This window comes from Cnephaeus nilssonii (genome assembly GCF_951640355.1).
Source record: "Cnephaeus nilssonii genome assembly, chromosome: 1".
Lineage (NCBI taxonomy): Eukaryota > Metazoa > Chordata > Mammalia > Chiroptera > Vespertilionidae > Cnephaeus > Cnephaeus nilssonii.
In genome coordinates this window covers 65,849,066-65,868,537 of record NC_137072.1, presented here as the reverse complement: position 1 = coordinate 65,868,537, position 19,472 = coordinate 65,849,066, and positions in this window count along the sequence as shown.

The window sequence follows — 19,472 nt, the reverse complement described above, 5'->3', positions numbered from 1 at the left end:
TTATGTCATTGGCTAATTACAAAATGCTAGAAATCCAAGGTGTACAACAAAACTCATAGATCTATGTAATTAACATGTCTCATTTTAGAGCAGTATATAAAATAATTCGTCAGCTCAGAAGTTTTTGCCTACAAAATGATAAAGTTATTACCTATTCTCCCACATTATTCTGTTTCTTGAGGCCTAAAACGAGGTAAATTTTCTAAAATTCAATTTTCCGAAAATTCTTACGAAGACAGTGGTTCATTTTGTTGGCAATCATCCCTGAGAACTGGCACCTATAGAAGTCACGGTCCAACTAGGAAATCAGAAGTCACTTTACACACCTAAAACAGGGACTTTAGTAACAGAGAGCTAGTGGCACAGGCGATGGAATTGCTATTGAGAAGCCAAACAGGCAAGGGCGGCAGCCCAGAGGTTAGCAACAGTAGAAAGCTCCCACAGCCCTAGGCCAGAGGGATCAAAGCAGGAAGCAGCTGCTGGGGCCCCTGGAGGAGCTGGTGCCCCGGCTTCAGCCACCCTCCAACCCTGCAGTGCCCCTGCCCTGGTTGACCCCTGTGGAGGCCAGCCTATAAGAAGGAGCCTGAGAATCACGGCAACCCGCCAGATTGGATCCCCATCACAGGGAGCACAGCGGTACGGAAGGCATGGCAGAACACATGGCAGGCAAACAGCACCAGGACCAGCACATGCGCGTACTACACACTGCAGTAAAGACCTTCTAAAGCAATCATAGGCCCCCATGTGGGGAGCAGCATGACAAAATCATTGCCTGGAATCCTAACACCAGAGAACAAAACAAGGGGGAATCTCATCTTTGATTCTGCAGCTAATGATATTAGAAATCAAGACCAGAGGGAACGCCTCTGACTCGGGATGGTGGCAGCACTTAATGCTTTTTTCAGAAAAACTCACTGCCAGCCTTAGAAACAGACTTGGGAACGGACTAGGCAGCTTTGTAATAAGTATAAATCCAATCAGAGAGAAGAAAAATTACCCAGTTTGTTGTTGTTGTTGTTGTTGTTATTGTTGTTTTAGACCCCTAACCTCCAAGCCCTTCTATAAAATGTAAATATTTGCTGCCTCTCTTCATGGTAGGCTTAAATGTAAGGATTACTGAATTTTAAAATGTGTTTCTACATTTTGGAGTGAAAATCCTAGTGTGAACACTAGTTATTATAATTAATGATTACAATGATACTCATTAAAATAAAAGAAAAAGTTGATTCAAGCATGAAATCTTTGAAGCAGAAAATGAAATTTAGCAGAGAAAAGTCTACTGCTTAAGCACTCATTACTGTAATGAACCCAATGATTTCTTTGAATCATTACTTTTCCATGTTTGTTTGTTTTTTAATTTCAAAGATAATACCATCAGAAACTGCATATAGTCAGAAACTGTGTTATGAACTATTAAAATCTGGGAAAGCAGAAAATTTGGGGGAAAAAACCAAAAATGTCATAATCCCACCAGCACAAATACTGTTAGCATATTCGTGTTCCAGTCATGAATAATTTTTTGAGAGCTCTAAATGAGAACCATTATTGAGAGTCCTATGCTAGACAATGGACAGTCTCAATTTGATTATTAGTCTAAATCACAACTTTCACTTGCTCATAGCCCAGGGGAGCAATGGAGAAGAGAAGCAGGAAAACAATGTATTTGCGACTCTTCCCACCATATTTCAGTTACTCAGGAATCTGGGTCCAAGGAAAGCTACCACTGTTTAGGATGCCACAGACTATAAACCAATAGTCTGAATTTCCAACAGGATTTCCTATCCCCTATTAGAAGCATATTTCACAGGCTCCATAAATAGCTCCTATGAGAGGGGAATCCCTACAGGAGTGAGAACTAAATTTCCATTAAAGAACATTTTCCCCATCTTCTTGCTTTAAGTTCCGTTACCTTGTGCTTAAAAAATATTTGAATATAGCAAAATTAGACATTTAATTCTGAAGACAGAAGACCCACTGTGTCTCCCAAAACCTAGAATCTGTGTCACTTAATTGGCACCAAATAAATAATAAAAAATAATGTTTTATCATTTGATACTTTTATGTGTATTGTTCTCAACTTCCATGGAGTTTGTAAACTAGGTGGCCAAGGTCAGATCTCGTATTTTCCTGTTAACCAACAGCCCAACTCACTCACCAAGCAACTTGTACATGCTCAATACGTACTTTTGATACTATTAATTCTAATTTCAAAATAAAATTGGAACAATTCAAAAAAATTGCAAGTTACATTCTGGGATATATTTCACCAGACATTCATATGGTTTTCTCCCTTATTTCATTTAATCCAATGCTCACATATCAACCCCTCAGAGAGACCTTCTTTAATTAAGTAATGAGAACTCCCTACCACTTTCACCCTTCCCTGCTTGCTTTTTTTTCTTAGATGGATGCTGAATATATTCCCCCACTAAAATGTGAATTCCATCATCCTTCTTATTTATTGCCATATCCCCAGTGCCCAGAAAGACCCTAGTTCTCAATAAGTAAGGAATGAATAATATGTAAGTAAAATTTGTACATACACAAAAATTTATATGTAAAACAAAAATAATGGGCCTAAAAATGTTTACACTACCATTAAAACCTTTTTTTAAATTTATTTACATTTTATACATGAAAGCCAAATAAACTGGACTCCACTAATTGATCATTGTAAAAAGTTCAAATGATACAAGTGTGTAAAGTAGCCATCCACCCACTCTAAAGGCAGGCATCCTAAAGAGTATGAGAAATAGTCTGGGAACATACAAGCATAATAAATGATTACTGAGTAAAAAGCTATAAGATTTAATCCTTTTAAATATAATCCACTGAAATTTAATCTTTCATGAACATAAAGGATTCTAAGACCAAGAATCCTTTTTTTTTTTTTACGTTAGATTTTGAGTTACTCTCTGAGTCTCAATTTCCCTATCTGTAAAATGGGGATAAGTAATAACTAGCTCAGAGGATTGGTATATAAGTGGTAAAATATATCTAAAGTGCTTAGCACAGTGTCTAGACATAGAAACAAAATAGGTGATAAAGATAATAAGTTCAGGGACTAGTGAAAACCTAAAAGAAAGACCTACCCATGACAGCAGGGGTCACAGAAGCTGCTTAGAAATGATGTCACTTGAGTTTTGAAGGATCACCAGGCATAAGTCAAACCTAGGGACTAGAGATTGAAGGTCATTTTTGGCTGAAGGAAGCGCACATACCTTGATCAAGAATTTTAACAACCAGCAAGCAGCCTTAGGAAGGAAAGAGTATTTGCAGAAACATCTTGAAGGGCTATTCTACAAAGGAAAGGTGAAGTCACAAGCCAAGGAGACCTGAAAACTAGACAGAAGTGAAATTGCTCAGCATGAAATATGAACCAAACTAAAAGTGGGTAAGAGCAGAGAAGACCGAGAAAATAGAAGACCTGGTAATACAGCGCAAACCTAGTTTATAATTATTTGAATCTATAATTGAGCTCCATTTTACATATAATCACAAAGTATTTTTGCACACTTTGACTATGCAATGAATTTTTCAGGAAGGAAGTTATCATATAAATTTTATAAAAATTGGACTTTGACAGTTGGGAATTTTCCACAAGTTGGTCACTATATTAGTTTCCCTTTGCTGCTGTAAGAAATTACCACAAAAGTACATATTTATTATCTGACAACACATATTTATTATCTGACTATTTTAGAGGTCAGAAATCTAAAATGGGTCATCAAAACTGTGTTTCTTCTGAAGGTTTTGCAGAGAAACCACTTTTCTTGCCTTTTCAGCTTCTAGAGACTGCCCACATTCCTTGGCTCATGGCCCTGCAACATTCCAACCTCTTCTTCCCTTGTTACACCTCCTCTGACTCTGACACTAGTGTCGCTCTTAGGATAACTAAGTATAATCTCTCCATCTTAAGATCTGTAACTTATTTATACCTGCAAATTACCTTATGGCATAAAAGGTAACAATTTTCCAGAAATTGGGATATGGACATCTTTGGAGGGGCCAAGGATGATTTTGTTGCATACTCACTCTGATTGGCTGGTGGGCATGGCTTGGTGTAGCGGAGTGATGGTTAATTTGCATGTTTCTCTTTTATTAGTGTAGATAGCTGTGTGGGAAAGGACAGGGGCAGAACCCACCGTAAGGAAGACAGAAAACAGGCCCTAGTGATGTCAACATACTTCCACAGACTGACGCATCATTTCCCCGCAGCTCTAGTTCTGAGTTATGCATGTCCCCTGCAGCTGCAGGGTTCCCATGTTCTTCATTCTGGCCTCTTCATCATTGCTCTTGCCTCTACATCTGTATTTGTTCTTGGTCTCACTGTCTTTAGGTTTCTGTCTCATACTGTGTGCATAGGTACTTCCTGACTCTGTCCCCTTTCCCCACTGTCTTGTCTCTTTTCCGCACCCCCTTTGCTCCTAACATTGAGTTGGACAGAAACCATCTAGTGTAGGAAAACCAATCATCTAGGTCTTCCCAGCAAGTTAATTCAGCTCTTTGGGGCCAGTCTATACATGGCTGCTCTAAGATCATGAACTTCTCTCTGATCCAGTAGGAGCATGAGGATAGTGAAGTCTATCAGCATCCACAGACCTTGATCTAACTGTGGGCTAAATCATCCTGGCAGTAGTAGATAGTATAGTAGCATGGACATGAGCAATTTCTGGAGCCAAGCTGCTTGGATCCTAATTATTCATTATTGGCTATAACCTGGGCAAGTTACTCAACATCTTTAAGCCTCAGTTTTCTCATCTGTAAAATGGTAAGAGTAAGAGAAGATAATAGAATGTATTGCATGATATTAAATTTTTAAAAAGAAAAAAAGCATGAAAAGTGTTTAGTACCATAGCCTGCATAGATAGAATAAGTATGCTAAATGCGGGCCAAATTACAGCCTGTTGGCCAAAAAGACCATTTTACCCATCATGGTTTACTTTGCATTAATTTTGATTTGTAGAATATCACATTACATTTTGAAATGTTGCATTAAAGTGTCCATCATGAAAACCACATGTTTGGCCCCTCCTTGGTTTTGTGCCTACATCCCTCATCTCACCCTAGATGGAGACCTGATCATGGCCATGACACTATAGTTCTGGAACCATCAGCTCAGGCATCTGAACTCCTGTCATTGGCATTTTATTTATCCAGATTTTCCTTGCTACTCCTTCCTTTTGTGGACTATTTTATTTCTTCCTCCTATTTTATCCCTATATCGATTGTTTTGTGATTGAATTATTTGATATTTGAGAATATATTTTTGTTTTGGAGATTTATGTTTAAAATAATATCTGGATTTGGATTTATGTCATTATGTAGGGAGCTAGCATATTCATTTATTAGACTCCTATCCTTAGTTTCATTTTAAAGAAAAATTATTCTTAGCTTGAATAAAATGCAGAACAGATGTTTTACAAGTCCACAAAATGGAAATGCAAGATTTATAAAATTGATCTTTTACAAAAAAGTCTTTAATATCCTAACACATTAAAAGAAAATAAGTTTAAACCAAAGAATGTTTAAAATAATTCTTTGCTGAAGCCTAACATGTCACTAATAAAACCTGCACCCTAATTAATGAATTTTCTAAATAGGATGTGTTTGCAACACAGCCTGGAGCGGATAGTTAAAATATCTATGTAAGGACTTAGAATTCCTCCAGGAAACAAGTAGCATAATGTCTCATAGAACAGAAGTCAAAAACTCAAATGCCTCTCTGGAGTAGGAAAGCAGTGGTAAGCATGAGCTTCACGGTGTCAGGAAGAGAGTGGAGAAAACTAAGGACTGTGGTGAACTGGAGAAGCCTTGCCCTGTTCAGAGGGCGCAGCGGCCATTGAGCCCTGGTTGACTATTGTCATTTGGAAATTTATGCTAATGTTTCAGATAGTCCAATTTTTTCAGGACAAGCCTTAAATCCATACATCTATGTGAAAACACTCATATTTTACAATAGTAGCTCAATATTTTAAACAAATCACTTAAATGGGCAAAACAAAACATGACTGGGTTATAAATTTCCAATTTCTGCATAGGGAATCATCTTTGTTATAAGAAAAGGGGAAAAAGAGACATATTCATTCTTCCCTTCTGAAATCCTATCTATAGCATTTCTGAGGCATAGAAAATTTTAATTTATGCAAATCAAAACAACTTCTTTGTCTTAATTAACCTAAAATAAAAGGCCACTTAGAGAAAGCTGAAGTCAATGATAATTCAGGTTTGTTTGTTTGCTTGCTTGCTTGCTTGCTTTTTCTGAAGAAAAATAATAGGCTCTCCTAGAATCCCTATTGTTGTGAGTCGGTAGAGGTGATCTCCATCTCTTTTAAATACAACTTGCTGGTTCTGTCATTTTTTATTCAGGCTGCATCTTCCAGAAGCCACTCTGCCTCTTTCATGGGCCATGAGAAGATAACATGGGCAAAAGATAATATGGACTCCACTTCAGGCAGTCTGATTTCTTTTCCAGCTCCTGTCAGGACCTTCAAGGGGAATTGTCACTACCAGAAAGCGGTGACTTTTAATTTCCCTTAAGCTAGATTCAGTGTTCAGATCCTCACTGTGATGTAAAAGCCCCAAATGACTTTTTTTTTTTTTTTATGCCAGTAGGAACTGCATGAGCAGACAGAATTTAACTCTTGGGTGCTATAAACCCATCTTGTTCTCTACATTTTCCCCAAATCCAGCTGCTACATTAAATGTTCTGTATATTACTATTACATAGTGTTTTTCTCTTTCCTTACATTCCTATGAGTGGGGCATGGATCATCCTTAGAGACTCTAGAGGCTCAATGCAGAAAGTACATAACCAGTTGGAGCAGATACTTGACAACACCCAAGCAAATGCTATGAGTGATTTGTGGGAAGATAATGAAAATGAAAAACTGATCCAGCAGTCACACTCTTTGGTATTTACCCAAATGGATGAAAAGTTTATATTCACACAAAAACCTGCACATGAATGTTTATAGCAGCTTTATTCATAACTTCCCACCTTGGAAGTGACCAAGATGTCCTTCAGTAAGTGAATGGATAAATAAAATGTGTTACATCCAGACTATGGAATATTGTTCAATGTTAAAAACAAACAAGCTATCACGCCACAAAAAAAATGTGGAGGAACTTTAAAGGTATATTACTATCTGAAGGAAACCAATCAGAAAAGGTTACATACTGTATGGTTCCAATTATAAGACATTCTGGAAAAGGTGAAACTATGGAGAGTAAAAGACCAGCAGTTGCCAGTCATTTGGGAGAAGGAAGATATGAATAGGTGGAGCACAGAGGGCATGAAACTGTTTCATATGATACTACTAGAGGCCTGATGCATGAAATTCATGCAAGAGAAGGCCTTCCTTCCCCTGGCTGCTGGCACCGGCTTCCCTCTGGCACCTGGGACCCAGGCTTCCCTCCAGCTGCCAGCAGGCACCCAGGACCCAGGCTTCTCTCGCAGCCCTAGCTTCATCCTGAAGGTCGTCTGGAAGGACATCTGGTCTAATTAGCATATTATGCTTTTATTATTATAGATTATTATAGACTAGAAGCCCGGTGCATGAAATTCGTGCACGGGGGGGCGGGGGGGGGGGGGGGGGGGGAGAGGTTTGTCCCTCAGCCCAGCCTGCACCTTCTCCAATCTGGGACCCCTCGAGGGATGTCCGACCGCCCATTTAGGCCCGATTCTGGTGGGATCGGGCTTAAACGGGCAGTCGGACATCCCTCTCACAATCCAGGACTGCTGGCTCCCAACTGCTCGCCTGCCTCTGCCTGATTGCCCTTAACCAATTCTACCTGCCAGCCTAATCACCCCCTAACCACTCCCCTGCCAGCCTGATCGACACTTAACTGCTCCCCGGCTGGCCTGATTGCCCCTAACTGCCCTCCCCTGTCAGCCTGGTCACCCCTAACTGCCCTCCCCTGCAAGCCTCCCCCCCCCCCAACTACCCTCCCCTGCAGGCCTGGTTCTCCTCCAACTGCCCTCCCCTGCTGGCCTGGTCTCCCCCAACTGTCCTCCTCTGCTGGCCCAGTCACCCCTAACTGCCCTCCCTGTTGGCCTGATCGCCCACAACTGCCCTCCACTGCAGACCTGGTCTCCCCCAACTGCCCTCCTCTGCCAGCCCGGTCACTCCTAACTGCCCTTCCTGCTTGCCTGATCACTCACAACTGCCCTTCCCTGCAGGCCTGGTCCCCCACAACTACCCTCCCCTGCAGGCCTGGTCTCCCCCAACTGCCCTCTCTGCTGGCCTGGTCCCCCCCAACTGTCCTCCCCTGCAGTCCTGGTGTCCCCCAACTGCCCTCTTCTGCCTACCTGGTCCCCCCCATCTGCCCTCCCCTGCAGGCCTGGGTCCCCCCCAACTGCCCTCCCTTCCTGGCCTGGTCTCCCCCAACTGCCCTCCTCTGCTGGCCTGGTCATCCCTAACTGCCCACAACTGCCCTTCCCTGCAGGGCATCTTGTGTCCACATGGGGGCAGCCATCTTTGACCACATGGGGGTGGCCATCTTATGTCTTGGAGTGATGGTCAATTTGCATATTACTCTTTTATTATATAGGATTATATAGGATAATGGTGAGCACACATCATTACATTGATCAAAACCCATAGAATGTGCACACCAAGAGGGTGCCTAAATGGAAACTGTGGACTTTGGGTGACAATGAGGCATCAATGTAACAAATGCATCACTCTAGTGGGGATGGTGATAGTGGAGGAGCTGAGCGTGGGGATAGGGGAAGTTGAATGGATGGATCAGAAGGGCAAAAGAACACTGCTGAAGGGACATAAGGATCGAATTAGAAAATGAAAATAATACCACAAGAAATGTTCAAGAGGGTTTTTTTAGTCTAGCAGGAAAAACTAAAAGCTATTTCCCGGGGACCTGAGACTAGCATTGGGCTCCATTACTGTGTGTGGCATGATTGGCTCAGGTGTAAATGGGGGAATGGGGTGTTTTTCCAATATACTTATCAACATTTAGGAAGTTCTCAAATACTAGGTGCAAGAGAGAAGGGGCTGGAGGAAAGGTACAAATATTAATAAAACGCAGTTTCTGTTTGGAGGAGAGCTTGCAGTTCTGTGGTATAGAGTGAGCTTACACTCATACATAAGGAAGGTGATGGGAACTGGGGGTAGGAGGAAGAAATGATGGTGGGCTGAACAGAGCAGTACTCCTAACTTGGTTACTGGCTCCCTACCAATTAACTATACATTTGTGACCCCAGATCATCTAACATCTAACCAGTTAATGTTTTGTCTGAATTGATCTTATAGGTAAACAATGTAATTTTAAGAACAAGGATAAGATCTTACTACCAACCAAAAATTGTTCCCTGCTTGCTAACACGAGAAATTCCACCCCTTCGACTCAATTTCATTAGCTTCTGTTGCCTATTAAAATGCAAATACCCTTAGGAGAGATTAGACTTTAAGCCATATAATTCAAGTATAACTTCTGTGAATTTATTTATCAGATCTGTGAAGATTGCTTTGATAGAAAAAAGGATATAGTAAACTCAAGATTACTGAATGCCAGGAAATGCTTGGGCAGGAGACAGAATATTTAAAACACTCTGTTAACTATAGGCTTTGGCAATTTAATTTCACTCTGATTAAAATCGAAAGAAAACAGTGCAACCAGAACACTGAGTATATGCTGTTTTTACTATTTTATTGTTATTAATCTTGAAAAGATACTTGGGGAGTAGAAACTGTGTTTTGTGGAAAGGAGAAAAAAAGGTCTTCTGTTTATTTCAGCTTCACTCACTGAAGTTACATGTTGGGGTAACAGAGTAGTCATTTGCCAGTCTTTGTTTTCTATGCATTTATTTCCCTCTGATTACCTTAAACTGAGGGGTTCAAGAATGGGTTTTGGGTATTCCCATGTCCTACAAAATAGACCTCAATATAACCTAAACTCCTTCATTTTTACCAGAATTTCTAGAAAAATCAATGAGACCTAGTATGACTTTGACCACATTAGTATGACCTTGGAGTTCTTTCATGAGCATCCTAGATGCCACCACTACCATGCTAGCCTCTAAGGCCAGCTTCCTTTTGAGTTCTGGATAAAGAACATAAATAACTTCCCTTAGTTTCCTTAGAGATACTAGAATATTTGGCACTTTTAAGCAAAAGGAAATAAACACAGAGGGGAAATAAAGCATAAAACAGCCTGACTTACGAATGAGAGGTTCTTGACCCTATTAGTTAGGTAACTCCAAGGGTCTAAGCCCTTCGCATTCCAGGCTCTGTCTCCCAATCCATTAACCATGTGAAAGCAAAAGAGTCCAACAACACTACAGCACCCAGCCTGGAGCCCTTGACTCTCACATCCCTGCTCATAAACACCAATGACCTATGCAAGAGCTTTCCAGGGGTGCTACCTCTCAGCCCCTCACACTTGTTCTCTGTGTCTAGTCTGAGACTTGCCTCTTCCTCAGTTAATTAATGACTTTGCCCTTCAGGAAAAGCAGCTGCCATCCCCTTACACTGCTCCTCCCTCCCCCATGCAATTCTCCTTGGATATTGGTTGACTCCATAGTAAGCCAAATAGATATTTTACCCACAAGATATCATTTATATCTAAGTAAGAATAAATATACCCAGCTCAAGGACAAGGAGGAACAAGCTGGGTGCTGCATCATGCTCCCCTAGACTGCACGAAACAGTCTCTAGGGCAGGGTCCATGTCTGTGTATATCACCCCTGACACCAGTATGGTGTCTGGTATAATTAGGTACCCAATAAATAACCATTGTGTTAAAGAATGAATGAATACATTCAATGATTTCCCACCACTTAAAATCTTAAGTGAAAGACTAACGTAGTGCTCTGATGCAGCCCTTGATAAATTCTGACTGTAAGGACATCATCAATAAAGCCTTCATTGATCAAGCTCCAGCATTAAATCCTCTCTACTGTTCACTTTCCAATGTAAACACTTAAATATGCTAAGTTGAAGAGAGACTAATCAACTAAATAAATAACACACAGGAGATAGAATCACCCCAAGGGAAAGGCAATGCTTTCAAAATACTTCAATTCACTGAGGCAAAACAAAGTTCCTACACTCAAGCAAGAAAAGGCCACAGTTAGTAAGAGCTAGTATTTATTAGGAAGTTACTATGCACCAGGAAATATAATAAGCTCATCATTTGTATTGTCTATTTAATCTTTAGGACAACCCAACAAGTTAGGAATTATCATTACCTCATTTTGCAGATTTTAAATGTAAGGCTTAGAGAAGTGTTTTTGCTCATGGTCATTTGTTCAAGAGGTGATAGTTTTAAACTTTGACGCCAAGGTGTCTAGGTTTAAATTCTGACTCTGCCTCTTTCTAATGGCTGTCCTGGTCTGTCCCAGCTATTACAATCACCCCACCCTGTGACCCACAGGGGATATTTCCCAACATCCCCAGTGGATGCCTGAAAGCATGGCTAGTACTAACCCCTAAATATACCATGTTTTTTCCTGTACATACACACCTATGATAGAGTTTAATGTATAAATTAGGTACAGTAAGAGATTAACAACAATAACTAATAATAAAGTAGAACTATTGTAACAATATATTGTAATAAATATATATTACTGTACTCACCTTTTCACTGAAAGGAAACACTTTACAGCTTCTCTTTGGCATATCCAAGTTACCAGCATGATTACTCTTGTGCTTTGGTACCATTATTAAGTAAAATAAAGATGACTTGAACACAAGAATTGTGATACAGTGACAATGGGTCAGAAAACCAGGATGGCCACTAAGTGACTAACGAGTGGGAGCATCTACAGTGTGGATACACTGTACAAACAGGGGCTGAGTCACGCCCTGGATGGGACAGAGCTGGACATCGCGAGATTTCATCACACTGCTTAGAACAGCACACAATTTAAAACATTGTTTATTTCTAGAATTTCCCATTTAATATTTTTCAGACCACTATTGACCAGGAGTAACTGAAATCACCCAAAGTGATACTGCAAATGGGAGGTGGGAACAATTATATAACAAAATACCACAGACTAGGTAGCTTATAAACAACAAAAAATTATTTCTCACAGTTCTGGAGGATGGAAGCCCAAAATCGGGGTACCAGCATGTTGAGGGGAGGGTTGCAGACTTCTCACTGTGTCCTCACATGGTGGAAGGGCCCAGGGAGCTCTGTGGGATTTCTTTTGTAAGATCATTAATCCCATTCATAAGGCCAACCTCCCAAAACCATTTTTTTTTTTTTGCGGGGGAGGGGGTGGGTCAAGATTTGAATTGAAGAAAACAAATATTCAGACAATAGCACTAGGCAAACACAGCTTAACACAGTGGTTGGCAAACAGCGGCTCGCGAGCCACATGCGACTCTTTGGCCCCTTGAGTGTGGCTCTTCCACAAAATACCACGTGCGGGCGCGCACGTACAGTGCGATTGAAGGAGTACCCTAATTAAGTTAATAACAACGTACCTACCTATATAGTTTAAGTTTAAAAAATTTGGCTCTCAAAAGAAATTTCAATCGTTGTACTGTTGATATTTGGCTCTGTTGACTAATGAGTTTGCGGACCACTGGCTTAACACATCTGTGCCTCACCTACAAAATAGAACGATTGACTGTACCAGTTAACTTATTGTCTCTCGGGTACAAACCCATCTTTCTGTAACCAACTTTGTGATGTCAGGCTTGGGACTCCGTAGAACACATTCCTGCTTAATCAGCTGGCTTCTTGTTAGCTCTGCCAGTAGGGGGTGCTAGAGGGGCTGCAGAACTGGAAGAGCAGGAAGGAACTTGCTTCTTGTGCATTTCCTCTGAGTGCATTTCCTTAGTAACACAACCATCTCAGCTTCTTGCAGAGCCACTGAATCCAGTCTGCAGTTTTTCCCCAGGGCTTGCAGAATCAGCCCATAGTGTGCTGGGCAGCACCCTTTCCTCAGAGGTCTGAATTTCAACTCTGTGGAGCAGCTTCCTCTAAGTATCTACTAAGTGTTAGTAGTCCTGGGATTGCCACCCCCCATCTTAGAATTCTCTTTTTACTCTCCATTACCTAGCTAACACCTTTACAGCTGGATAGCTAGATATTAAAAAAGGAAGGGAGCAAACAGAATCAGACATTAAGCCTAATAAACTGGCTAAGCCTAAGCCTGATTAAGTCTAGAAGTTACAGCTTCAAATGCCTCAGAGAGCAGCCTCATCCCCCACCAAGGGGACCTTATCCCTGAAGTGGGCTCCCCGATGGACAGCTGACTATTATCCTGGATTACTGAGGGAGAGGTAAAACAATAAAGGAGACATTCCTCTGCTGAGTGCATGCCCAGTAGAAGCCAAGATTGCCCAGGGGGAGGTAAGCACATGTGCAATGGAAGGCAAGATGGCACATGGGAAGGTGCTTCTACTTTGAGACGTGCCAGGTAGGAACTAAGATGGTGACCATAAATGGGAGGAGCTTAGCCTGGGAAAAGGATTGGATGGGATAAGGGACACAGACCCTATAAGATCTAGGAAGTGGATTGGTTAGGAGGAGGGCCCAGCACAAGCCTGTGAAGGATTGGCAAAGAGATTGGTTAATTTGAAAACCAGCTGGTTCTTTCCCAAATCCAAGATACTATAACCAAATTTTAGCAAAGACTTCTCTCTTGGTAGCTCCTATTCAACCTGTTTGTTTGCATGATCTCTCTCTGTAGCAGCCACACACGCCCCGCAGCCATGAAGGCCCAAGCAAGGGCCTGGGTGCAGCAGCCCAGAGCTGGCCAGAGCACAACTGGGAACAGAAAGCTAGCTGGGCAGGGACAGAGACTAAACTTGGGCATGGATTAAACTGAACTGCCACAGCTTCAGATGCCCTGCCAATGCAAGGCCAATGGCACAGGATTTCTGGACCAGGCCTTCTTCTGGACTTGAAGACATGGCTGGACTTCTTCCACAGCGGGATGGAGCTGAGTGACCTGACAGTGGATGAGACACTGGAAACCTGGAGGCAGTCTTTTATTTCTACGTCAATAAATCGTACCACTGCACTTCATCCTCCCATGAGTGGGTCACTGAAATGTTTTTCTTGTGACTCCACGCAAGAGCCCTATTCCCACTGGCAACACAACCAGTTAATGATTCTTTACATTATAGTCTCTCTGTTGAAATTATTGGTGTGATTTCATTCTCTTGACAGACCCCGAGGGATACAAGAGCACCCACCTCAGAGGGCTGTTGAGAGGATTGAATGAGTTGATAGTTGTTAAGTGCTCATAACTGAACCTGGAGCCCAGTGTTTGCCATATCAATGTTAGCTCTTATTATCTAGTAAGTGTTAAAGCTGAGTCGGAACCCACGCCTTTCCATCTTCTTTTCAACCAACATGATGTTTCTCTAATAAAAATAGCTACTATCTTAGGCAACTGGGCTTAGAAATTTCATAGGTGCTACCTCTTTTAATCTTCTTAAGCACCTCTTAGATGCTTTGCATTCTTAAAGTGTTTTTTTCCTAACAATTGACATCAAAGAATGGTATTCTGAGTCAATATGTCCATTATCCTGAAAGGTTAGGCAAGCACTTTAAACACTTCAAGCATCTATATTAGAAGAATAAGTTTTTAACATGAACTTCTCCAAATCTATTTATAATTGCCCTATGTATCACCAGGAATTAACATAATATAAACGTGTGTGTGTGTGTATGTGTGTGTGTGTGTGTGTGTGTGTGTGTGTGTGTTTGGATTAAGATTTTGGAATTTCAGATTGCAATTGAGGGAAGACAGTCAAAAGACACAAACTCTCAGTTTCAAGATAAATCAGTACTAGGGATGCAATGTACAACATGATGACTATAGCTAAATCTGATGTATGGTATATAGGAAAGTTGTTAAGAGAGTAAACCCTAAGAGTTCTCATCACAAGGAGAACATTCTTTTACCTTTTTTCTTTTCTTTTTATTGTATCTGTATGACAGATGGATGTTAGCCAAACATATTGTGGTAATAATTTCATAATAAATGTAAATCAAACTATTATGCAGTACGCCTTTAAACTTATACAGTGATATATGCCAATTATTTTTCAATAAAACTGGAAGAAATAATAAGTTAGCACTTTAACATGGACTATGGAAAGAACATTAAAAATACTTGACCCTGTCAAGGCATTTTGCTAAATTAACACATATTATTATAATTTTTACTGGTAATGTGTGGTTACTATGTAGTACTTAACCTCTGTGAATGTTGATCATTTCATACCAGTATAAGCTTTTAAACTTTATAGCTTAAAATTTACTGAACATGAATTGAGAGACAGTTGCAGTGTATAAGACTGGAAAGGGCTGATCTTTCTCCCTATTTCTTGGATCATCTCCATTCAGTTTACTAGTCCAAGTAAGGGAGGTGGATCCTTCTGAGAACTGCCTCTAAAGGAATAATTTGAAAGAGGCAAGTTCAGCTTCCTATACAGGCATAGTACTTAAGTAGACGACTGGTGAGTGGTGAAAGGTTCCTCTGTCCAATTATATCTGCCTCACTGGCCATGTGAGCATTCCCCAGAGTGCACTTCGCTGGAGATGAAAATGAAAATGTTACCTGGATGTTTGAGAATGATAGTGGCAAATGGAAAAAGGCCCAAAGACGAATAATCTTTTTCATGAGAGTCTAAGAAATATATTATATGAGGAATAATTTAAAAAACTATGATATTAATAATGGGCAAAATAGAAGAATTTTCAGGGTAGAAGCTATTTCCCTTCCAATCTAGGAAAGGCTGCCATGGGAGAGAATGTGGCATACTAATTCTAGGTAGTTACAAGGGCAGGAACAGGAACAGTGGCTAGAAATCACAGGGTATCCAATGTGAATAAATATATTTAAAATATTTTACAATTTCAGTGATCCAAATGAAAAGAACTGCCAAGGAGATAATGGTACCCCTGTTGAAATGGAGTACTTATGCATTGGTTAGAAACCATATGCTAGGGATAATGGAGAAAATCCTATATAATAAAGAGCTAATATGCTAATTAGATTGAACAGCAGAATGACCGTCTGAATGACCTTCTGGACGACCTTCCAGACGAAGCCGGGGCTGCAAGGGCCGGCCGAGGCAGCTGGGGCTGTGAGGGCCAAGCCCCTAGTATGAATTTCATGCATCAGGCCTCTAGTTATGTTAATAAATAAGTCAACAAATGTGTGTGTGTGCGCACGTGTGTGTGTGTGTGTGTGTGTGTGTGTGTGTGTGTGTGTGTCGATTAAGACTTTGGAATTTCAAATTTCTATTGTTTTGTATACCTAAAGTATCAATGAGATATTATAGAATTTAAAAATTATTAAGTACCTATTTTGTGCTAGGCACTAAGATGTGTTATTATTATTTCATTTTATTTCTAAAATAAACTATACTAGTAGGTGTGATCATTCTCTTCATACATAGCTAGTAAAGTGACAGAACCAGGAACTGAAACCAACTCTTTCTGACTCACAAAGCTCATGTTTCAGCCAATTCACCACAGGCCACAGGTGAGGGTCATTCTCCAGAGGCAATGCCGAGAGAATACAGTTCAGTAAAAAATGTGACCTGATATAGGACTGAATGCCTTCACTGTGGAGGGCTTAGAAAATAAAGAGCTGAAACTGGAAGAGCATCTTCATGACCTTGCTTTCAGAACCGCTTGTAAGCCATGGGCAAATCTTAGTCACTGAGTTTGCAGAATAACTCTCATTCCATTTCATTTCAAGGATCACTCTCCAATTTCAGATTTACTATTATAAAAGCAAAGTAAATGAAGACTCCCAAATACCTTGATTCTGGGTGTATCCTTGCCTTCCAAAACAAGTCACTCTATTCCAGAAAAAAATAAAGGCACCCATCGAAATAATTACTTTTTAAAGGAACAATGAAGGAGGGGAAATCATACCTTCTGCTTCGTGCTTGATTTCAGGCCAACTCGGGAGTGACTCTTGGACTAGAGGAAAAAGAGAAAGAAATCTATGAAAAACACAGTATAACAGTATAACTTATTTTGATGCCATTTCTTCTGGAAGGTATTAGTTTAAAGTTAGAAGTCGCTTCCCCTAATCTTCTTTCACAGCCTCTAGAAATCTAAGAATAGAAGCTCAGCAAGGACTCCAGTGCTGAATTTTACATATTGAATGGGAGACTGTTTAAATCCTGGAGCTGAGAGTGCAAAGATGCACCTTCACTTTGTCAATGCCGTGCTCATATTTACCGACTCAGCATCTTCTTAGAGGACACCAGCAGAAACCAAAAACTGCAAATATAAGGAAATACTTCCAGCTATAATAAGGCAAAGGGGGAAAAGAGGGTAATAAATAAAAGAGGAGGTAAGGAAGACAGAAGAAAGGAAAGAAACAAATGCTCTATAAGTTGGAAAACGAGAAAATAGGAACAGAATGAAAGAGCATGTTTGACAAGATTCCCAAGTGTCTTTCTATAGGGAGGATTTTAATTTTGTTCATTTAAATATATTTTCATTAGATTAAAACAAATCTCACAAAAACATTAGTTCTTATAGAGGGTTTTCTATTTCCCAGTTTTATTCATGATTATCTAATCTTATATGGAATTAGGAAAGATGAAACAGGCATTAATCTATGCATGAGAAGAATTTGATATAGAATCCTATATAATAAAAGCCTAATATGCAAATCAACTGCACACCAGAACGACCGGTGGAACAACCAATTGCTATGATGCGCACTGACCACCAGAGGGAAGATGCTCAGTGCAGGAGCTGCCCCCAGCCTGCAGGCCCCTAGGCCAGCCAAGGTGGGTGCCAGTAGGGGCCCTTCGATCGCCCTGCTGGTCACCCCACAGATCGGCCCTGATCGCTGGCCAGGCCTAGAGACCCTACCTGGTCACGAATTTCGTGCACCCGGCCTCTAGTACCGTTATAACTTTTCTCCCACCAAGAAATAAGGAAAAGTCAAGCTTACTAGGTTTAGCATTCAGATAGTGAATATAACTCACTTTAAGTGTAGCATGAATCAAAGTTAACTCATCCAACTACTATTTGTAGCTAGAAAAATGTCTCCCTAAGTCAGGACCCCTCAAATTGTTCAGTCCCATGATCCCCTTATACTCTTAGAAATTATTGGTCCCCAAAGAGCTTTTGTTTATGTGGGTTATATCCATTGGTATTCACTATTAAGAACTAGAACTGAGATTTTTTTTCATTTTTCAAAATTTTTAAATATTTTTTACATTCAATATTATTTTATATTAGTTTCAAGTGCACAGCATACTGGTTAGACAATCATATACTTTACAAAGTGTTTCCCCTGATATTTCCAGTACCCAACTGGCACCATACATAGTTATTATAGTACTACTGACTATATTTCCTATGCAGTGCTTTACACCCTCATGACTATTTTGTAACTACCAATCTATACTTCTCCTCCCCTTCACCTTTCTCACCCAGTCCCTAAAACCCTCTCCCTCTGGCAACCATCAGTCTGTTCTCTGTTTCTAAGAGTCTATTCCTGTTTTGTTTGTTCATGTATATTGTTCTTTAGATTCCACATATAAGTAAAATCACATGGCATTTGTCTTTCTATGACTGACTTATTTCACTTAGCATAAAACCGTTTAGGTACATCCATGCTGTTGCAAATAGTAAAATTTTGTTCTGTTTTATGGCCGAGTAATATTCCATTGTATGAATAGTTTTCTTATCCACTCATCTACTGATGGTCACTTGGGCTACTTCCATAGTTTTGCTATTGTAAATAATGCTGCAATGAATACAGGGGTACATATATTCTTTTGAATTAGTATTTTAGGTTTCTTTGGATAAATCCTGAGAAGTGGAATCACTGGATCATAAGGCAGTTCAATTTATAATTTTTTCAGGTAACTCTATACTGTTTTCCACAGTGGCTGTAACAGTCTGCATTCCCACCAACAGTGAACAAAGGTTCTCTTTTCTCCATATCCTCACCAACACTTGTTTGTTGATTTATTATTGATAATAGCCATTCTGACAGGTATGAGGTGATACCTCATTGTCATTTTAATTTGCATTTCTCTGATGATTAGTGACTTTGAATATCTTTAGAACTAAGAAAAAATTTTAAATATGTATGTATTCATTTTAAAATAGCAATAATAAAACCATTATATGTTAAATAATGTATTTCTATATATTTTATGTATATTCCTAAACATAAAAATATTAGTGAGAAGATGCCATTTTTTCAAATATAAGGAGTTCCAAAATATGTATACACATACTTTTTGATAGCTCAATTGACATTTTTTTCTTTTTAGATTCAAACCAGTGGAATTAATAATTATACAAAGTGTGTATACACTTTGGGGGGACACTCTGTATTTGCAATTCCAATGTTTAGCTTAAATGCTTTTGGTTAAAGTAAACAAGGAAAATTCAGCCTCATTCAGATATGTAGTTGAAAAAGCAAAGAGTATTTGTAATAATCCTTTCAGATAATTTTGAATATTTTTCTCTGATAATATGCCAAAACCTTA